Below are 8,460 nucleotides of genomic sequence, written 5' to 3' on the forward strand. Positions count from 1 at the left end.
TACACTCTTTAATGTCATATCCAGCTTCCCATATTCACAGCATGCTTGTTAGCAGGGACAGCGGTTAATCGAGGTTTGACACCGCTCAACATAAATAAGGGGATTTCAAACATCTAATTACACACCTCATGTACTGCAAAATTAATTATTGCATGTAAACAGACCATTACTCTAAGTGTTGGAATGACACTGCTGTTATTTTCTTCAATTTGAACAGACTTCTAGATGCCTTGTTGGCTTTCTGATGCAACTCACGAAATGAAATCTCCACTCGTGTTTTTTACACGGTAGAGTCAGAAGAATGAAACCGAGAACGAAATCCTACATTTAATTAAAAACATCCTCCTGAATATGAACATAAGCTACAGAACCGTTCCACGGTACTAGAACTTTTATATGTATGTCCAAATCTTTTTTCTTTCTTATTGTTAGACTTACAGCATAACAGCATAATGCCGCTATTGTTTGAATAAATCTTGTCAGCGCAAGTGGTTGGGGTGGGGGGAAGTAAATGGCAAACTTGGGAATAGAATAAATTACCTGTGCCTGCCTCTGCAACAGATCACCTTTCCGAGACCCTCTGAGCGAGAGACTCATCTATAAATCACCAAGACTGCACATCAGGAATGTAATTGTGCTCTCTCCATATGTAATAAGTTGGTAAAAGTGCCTTTTCTCTCTCTGCATCTGATTTACTGTGTATCCACGACTTCCTGCAGCACTTAGTCTCAGCTAATTTAAATCAGAACCAATAAGATGAGCGTAGCATTACCGGTACTGCAGAATTTCTCTGAACCACCTTTGTATTTGCTGACTTGAAGGAGTTTCTTCTCCGGTGGCTCTTTCGGTGTTTTACTTGTTAGTAAATGTCTCTGTTCTCATTCCATAGTCACTTCTGTGGCTACACAACGCTGCTGCTGCACACCCCATTGTGCACAGTAATCTGTATGTAAATCACTCACTGACTCCACCATATAACTGCACTGTATTTATTGCCCACTGGACAACAAACAGTCACCTTCAGTCTTGCAGAATCATGCTAAAAGTTTTGCAAGTATTTGTTTAATACTTAACATTTGCTTAATTCACAATAGAACATAAAAAACATCAGATTTTAAAACTTGGAAATTTTGCTATTTCATGAAACATTTTAGCTCGTTTTGAAGTATTTTGAAGTCATTTGGTAGTAACTTGTCTCAAAATAGCCAGGATAGGGGCCTGGCTGAACCAGACCTTAACTAAATGAAAACATGACAAAATAAGCATGAAATACAACAATGTTCCTCTTTCTTCTGGTCCATCAGCTGGTCTCCTCATTTTTCAGATGTTTCAGTCTGTTGGTAAAAGAAGAGGGGATGCCACACACTAAAATATGGATCTATCCCAACTTTTTTAAGACATGCTGCTGCCATCAAAGTCGAAATTGCCGTTTTTTTTCTATCAGTTAAGTTTTACATTTGATGTGTTTTCCATATTCTGTTGTGAATAAATATGGGTCTGTCCCTGCATTTCTCAAATTGGGGTTTGTGCCTCGGATATTCATCTTTCTATCAGAGGCCAGTTTGAACACTTTGTTGAAGTCATCTAATAAACTGGCAATTAAACTAGATTGCAAGTCAACATATTCATTCAATGATTTGTATTGCCTTTAATGGAAACGTTTGACAAGAAAATGATTGGATATGTTTTTCATTTCATGGCTTTACATAATTTTTATACCTTCTAATCCTTTTTTTTTTTGACAAAGTAAATATTACCGTATTACCAGAAACTCTAATGTTGACTTACAAATTCATGAAATTTGATCTGCTTTCATAGGCCAACCGCAGCCAGTGTTTAAATAAAGGTTAGATAATTGTTTGTTTAACTACATGCAGCCAAAGTCCACTCAAACATAAACCAGAAAAACAGTAAAAATATTGTCCGTTGCATACAGATTCTGCAAATGAATATCCAGATAACTGTTCATAGAAATGAGTCAGACTTAAATACGGATACAAACACGCAGGTTTCTAAACTTACTGTTGAACATTTAAAGCCTAAACTGTGAAAATAGGATTTAACCATTTCCATAGCCACCCAATCTGTAAGCACATGCCCCCTCGTGTTAAACAGACACACGGCCCAGTGAAATTCTCACAAAAAGCCAGCACTTTGCTGCTACAGTAGCTGGTGAACACACTGGAGCATTTAGCAGCTAAAGAGCCAGATATTTCCCTCAGGAGTTCATGGAAACCAAAACAAAATTTCAAAGGAAGTGAATATTGGACTGCTTGACATTTGTAAAGTGGACAGAAATGCACTTGTAAATGAGCGCTAATGCTGATCAAGGCTGCTCTGTGTTTAAGCATGTTTACTGTAGTAAGAGGTGAATATGCCCGTCACAATGTGAAAAAAAGATGTAAGAGGGAAAAAACACAGCAACTGCTACAAAGGAACACTTAATAATTACTTAATGCTAGTGTCCTTGTTCAAACAAATAAAAATTAATTGCACTTAAATACACAAATAGAGGGAAAAAATGAATGGAAAAAAAGAAGAAATAGTTCTGATTTATTTGTTAATCACTTAAGAAGCTGAACAAAACATAATTTTCCAACAAAGGAGGCTGTACCCCATTGTGATACCCTGAATTATGGATGTGGTTTCTTCTGGCAAAAAAAAAAGAAAAGAAAGTGATGTATCTGAGTCAGCTTTCCTGTTTTTATTTAAAATTAGATTTGACTCTGGGTGTGAATCTATATTTCAGGCAACAAATGAAAGCCTTGGACTCCTTCCAACACTAATGTGCTCTTTTAATGATTGATCTCTGCAGAACGGCCTAACAAAAGTCCTCAACACTCGGTGATCTATTACACATACTGATTCTAACCTTGATTAAAAGGGTTCAATGCTCACTCGCCATTAGTGGATGTTTCTAGGTGGTCTTATCAAAACTATCAGTCTTCATTGCAACATTGCTGGCGTCACCAAGGCTGGCTACTTAATATTCATACACAGATAGATAAGAAGGTATTGTGTTACCTTCACGAAGTGTACAGCGTGTGCAGAATGGATTAATCACTGAGTCACAATGCACAGGGGAATAGACTGTGGGAGCTGTCATAAACAGATAAGCATAAATGAAAGCTGAGCGTGCGTGGCGGTAGAAAGTCCTGCTGCTAGTTGTGAAAAGAGCTGACTGTCCTCTGAGTTTATGGCTTGATTTCTGTGCTTTCTTAAAAGTGACTTCATTATCAGCTGGATTGCTAAAAACAGCCAGTGACCGCAGGTTATGGCTCTGATAATATCACTGTCTTTATCATTATTCAGTGTATTTTAATTTTATCTAGTTATAAAGTTTGCAGACGATTTTAAATACCAGGGAAAGGTCACATGGTTTTAGTAGAGTACCACAGCGATGTACCACTTAAGGGTTGTGAACTGTTAGCTTAAAAATGTTATATTCATGCCAACTAATATTTTTACATCCAGTAGGTGTCCTACTAGAGCAAATGAAGCTTCAAGAAGCTTTGCGCTGGGATGAACCAATTGGATGAAAAGCTTCAGTGCTTCATGAAGCTTCATCTGCCCATCACTACATTTCAGGTTTCCAGAGCTACGCAACGCAACGCTCTCCTCTGAATCTGGCAGAGACTGGCTTTAAATAGGGCCATCAATTTCCCTTCAATTAGCCCAGCCAGTACCACTCACTTGAACTGAGGGATCTAAAACGCTACACAGATGATTAAAAAGACACAAAACCTCTTCACACTTCTAATTGGCACGTTTAAACAACTGTAAACTAAGGCTGTATTAACGAAAAGAAAAAGATCCAACAAATCCCTTTAAACCTTGAGACAAACAAAAGGAAGCATTTCTATGGACAAAGAAACCCCTCCACTTGGTTCGACCTGCTGATGTCATGTGTGACATCATCAGGACTTTAAAATGAGGAAATGCTAGGCGGGCGTTTCCCCACACCTGACCCTGAAGACTGAAAAGAAAAACCAAAGTAAGTATGAACAAATGACTTAATCTGTAACATAATAAAATATAAAGAAACATGTAACTGAGTATTTGCCTTAATTTGCAGAATGTTTGATTTGCCGGCAACAGAACGCTTACACAAACAAACCCGGAATAGTGAGTGCAGCAATGTTACTGGACAAATAGCAAATCATAGCAAATAAATAGAAACAGAATAGTGTGTATAATGTGCACAGAAAAAAAAGGTCAACACATATGGGACAAATGGAGAGCATTGCAACTGCTCATCCACTTTGTCACCGTCCCCACCAGACACAAACACCTATAGAGGGTTGTAATCTCTGTCAGCAGCAGCATAACCGCTAACCTCACCTGACACAGTAACGTGCAGAAAAGCTACAAATTAATGCCTAAAAATGCCGCAATTTAGGAGTCTGATGCTCACACCCAGACCGCCCATCTTCTCACTGATTTTAAACTGACAACCAATAGCAGTATTACTTTAGTGGTATAATAATGTTCCATGACTCCAATAATAAAAAAAAAAAAATTGGCTGATCTTCTCTACAAGGTAGTGTCCTTGAACACACCTGGCCTGGTTCCAGCACGCCTGCTGTTTTTACATCAGTCCCTGAAAAGTCTTGTTCGGGCAACTTGCGTTTTAGCTTCTGTGATGTCTGCTGGAGGTCCTCCACTTATAATTAGAATTTTGTTTTTCTACATCGCAATAAGTCAAGTCTGGCAAATAAACTAAACTGATGTTCCTAGATCTAAAAATACCATCCAAGCTTGAAGCAACCCAGAACTGCACGTGGAGATGGTTACGAAAGAGAAAAAGTCCAAAGTGAAATCAGATTGTTTTTAATTTGGCATGTGCTGAGTTTCAGAATTCTATATTCACACTCCACAAACACTAATATTGAAAATAATATATATGCTAATTTAACACTGAAAAAACTTTAGAGTATCTGAAATCTTATTTTCTTCTAGGTCTACATGTCACTATGTGGACAAGCTCAGGTCAGCCAGATGGAATTGTGATACTCAGGGGGAGCATGCAGTGATTGTCCAGTGAAGAACAGACATCAATTAAAATGTACCAAAGTGAAAATGGTGGGTTTGGGGGTTTTTTGTTTTTTTTTTCTTTTTTTGCAGTGACTATTGTCTCTGGAAGCAGGCTCGACTATGTTTCCATTTAAGTCAACTTCACGCATTTACATGTCAGCAAAACTACAGGATTTAAGAAGAGCTATCAAACTGTGTTTGTGTTAATATTTAGTTAGCATTAGCAAGTAAACAAGCTTCTGTGGCTAAGGAGCAAGATGTGAAAACGGGTGTGGATCACAATCAGCCAAGGTTTCAGGTGAACCTATTGTGAAACCTAGCCCCACCCTATCATGTGATTTACTGAGGTCAAATGGCCCAGGATGTGAGTGGGTGTGAAGTCGTCTGATCTCAAAGCCGAATTATAGATGACATACAGTTAAAAGACAATCAGCTCAGAATCATAACATGGTATTTTTGGCTTTTTATCTGGATCTTGTTAAACAATTAAGAAAGATTGTTTTTTTTGGGGGGGGGGGGGGGGGGGTGTCTCTGTTTGCCTTTTTGTACTATGTATGCCACTGGACTGGAAACTCATGGCAAACATGGAGACTACATGTTTTTTTTTAAAGCTACAGTTTTTTCAAAGCTGTTTTTTGTCAAAATTGTTCACAACAATGTGTGCGGATTATGGAAACCAGTGTGTTTTTGCAAGAACAACAAACTCCCATATGCCTTCATTTAATGAGGCAGGGATGGTGTCTCAAAACTTGGCCAAAATAAAAATCTGCTTGGCTGTTAAATATGACTGGGTAAGTTACAAAAAAAAAAAAGAAGCTTCTTTTGTAATTTGGGTGCACTGTTCATTAAACAGAAGTTTATGGTCAAGGTTCAAATGCTAATTTTAGTATAGGGGAGTACAAACTAGAGATGGACCGATCCGATATTACGTATCGGTATCGGTCCGATACTGACCTAAATTACTGGATCGGATATCGGAGAAAAATAAAAAATGTAATCCGATCCATTAAATATCACGAAAGCACCTCACAAAACTTGCAACACGCCGTAACTCACCTCAGAACGTTAGCAGTCGGAGCAGTATGCATCACGTGATAGAGCGGCTGTGGCATGCGGGACCTGTCGGTGGTCTGGATAGCATGTGGAGCTTCGCTAGCAACCTGGCATTTCATCTCCGACAAAGTTATCCCCGAGAGAAGTAAAGCAAGTGTGTAAGTCCATCTCTGAATGTTTGTAAAGCATTCCCACGTTAAGCTTAACAAGCGACTGCCTCTCGCTCTCCGGCTGCTACTTCGATCGTGAAACTGATCAGCTGATCGGCTTTTCTGTCGCGACTCCGTCTCTCTTGTTTGTTTTTGGCCCACTTTGCACCAGAAAGAGGAAACCAGCGGCTGAACAACAGCAGAACGTTTAAGCTTGATAAGCTGTTGTTAGAATTTATTTAATATTTCTTTCTACACCAGGATCTTTTTCTACGCAGCTGACGGCTGTAACTGTGCAGGGGCGGATCTAGCAAAGTTTAGCCAGGGGGGCCGATAGGGCATGAACAGGGAAAAGGGGGCACAAAGACATACTTTTCTTTCTTATTCTCATTTAAAATGTCGAGCTTTTAATAAATAATTATCTGACACCCAAAGTTTTAATTTGATGTAAAATTAATAGAAGTCAATTACTGTATATAGTGACTATTAAGTCTAATATATATACCCTAGTAAGCTATAGTACTTTTTACTTTGGGAAGGTACCATCTGTGCAGTCTGCAATTTTGTTGAAGAAAGATGTTGAATCTATTTAATATTTCTTGAAAAATAATTGATTTCTGTGCATTTTATTTCACACTGCATCAAATTAAGGTTGATTACGTCGATTAAGCATCATGAGGTGGCGCGTGAGGGGTGGTTCCCTATTTTTTATTTATTTATTTTTGTTGTTGCTGGGAGTTGGAACCCTATTAGTTAGGTTGCTTAATATTTACGCTAAGTACTCTTTAAAATACCAGAATAGGGAGGATGGTGTAGGTTTAAGTTTATTAGATTGCTGAACTATGAAATATTTTTTTTGTATACAGGTATAACAGAATAGCTTTAGTGTAGTTGTTGTTTTAAACTTGAGTATGAACTTGCAGACTTGCAAAATGCAGCAAGATATTTTAAAAAACAGTTTTGTTGATTAAAAAACACTATATCGGATTCATATCGGTATTGGCAGATATCCAAATTTATGATATCGGTATCGGTATCGGACATAAAAAAGTGGTATCGTGCCATCTCTAGTACAAACCAAACCTGAGGCTGAAGAAGCAACGTACACCCATTGACATGCTAAAGAATGGACGTAGTCACCTCAACATTACTTAGTGGTTTTGGCCAAAGCCATGTTTTGTTGAAGCTAGGAGTGGCTTAATCTGCCTCTTATCAACATTATTAGCCAGAGTTTTCTTCAGTTCCCAAATTCAAACACTGCAGCATTACTGAGAGTTAAAATTGCCTCAAATTCTTTCATCTCCAGTAAATTGTTTAGTGTGGCTGCTCTCCTAAGTGCTACAATACAGTTTAAGATACAAACATTAATTAAAAAAGGCAAATTACAAAGTTCAACAGTTACAAGTTAGCAGGAAGTTAGCTCGCTAGTTTCCATCTAAAGATGATATACCATGTTATGACCAGAATTTCTAAAAAACTGGAACATGCAGCCCTGCTATCACCTTGGATAAATGAAGACAGAAAAAGATGGAAAGCAAAACAGCATCAGTCTTTGTATGGTTATTGAAGTAGAGCTAGTTGGCATATAATGGTGTGCTACCTGGTAGTTAGTAAGCTGCATACATAAATTATGGCAAAAATAAGGCAAAGACACGTATTGGCTAAATGGATCCAGCAGATCACAGGAAAAACACCCAAGAGCTCTGTTCAGAAGGACAACCAAGATGCTGCACAGCATCCTCAATCTCCCAGGCCCGACGCTGGCATTGACGCTCAAGGATGTTTTAAAATAAAATAAAATAAAATACTCCAAACTATCTATGAAAGCCAAAACTGCTTTTGACAAGAACTGCAGTTTCTGGCACTCTCGCTTGGCTCCTGAGGTTACCATTTGCCCACAACACCTTGCATTCAGCAGTACAGGATGCCCTTATGAGCGAATGCAGCAAGCAGCAGCAACCCAGTTTGCTAACCATCCATCACTGCAGCACAGCCATTTACCCAAACAGCAACATGGTGTCAAAAATACTGGCAAAGCACAAACAGGAAAGAAAATGTCCCCAAACTATAGCTGTGGAGGCGGCGGGTGAACAGATAAACAACTTTTCAAAGCAGGATTATGGTGCTGTATATGTCAAGGCCAGGATGCGTGGGCCTTGACTCTAAATGTGGCACAGCAAATGGCGAAGGAGAGCTAAGCCGGCATTCAGGGGAGACACAGAGT

This window comes from Aulonocara stuartgranti (assembly GCF_965226115.1).
Source record: "Aulonocara stuartgranti genome assembly, chromosome: 15".
Taxonomy (NCBI): Eukaryota; Metazoa; Chordata; class Actinopteri; order Cichliformes; family Cichlidae; genus Aulonocara; species Aulonocara stuartgranti.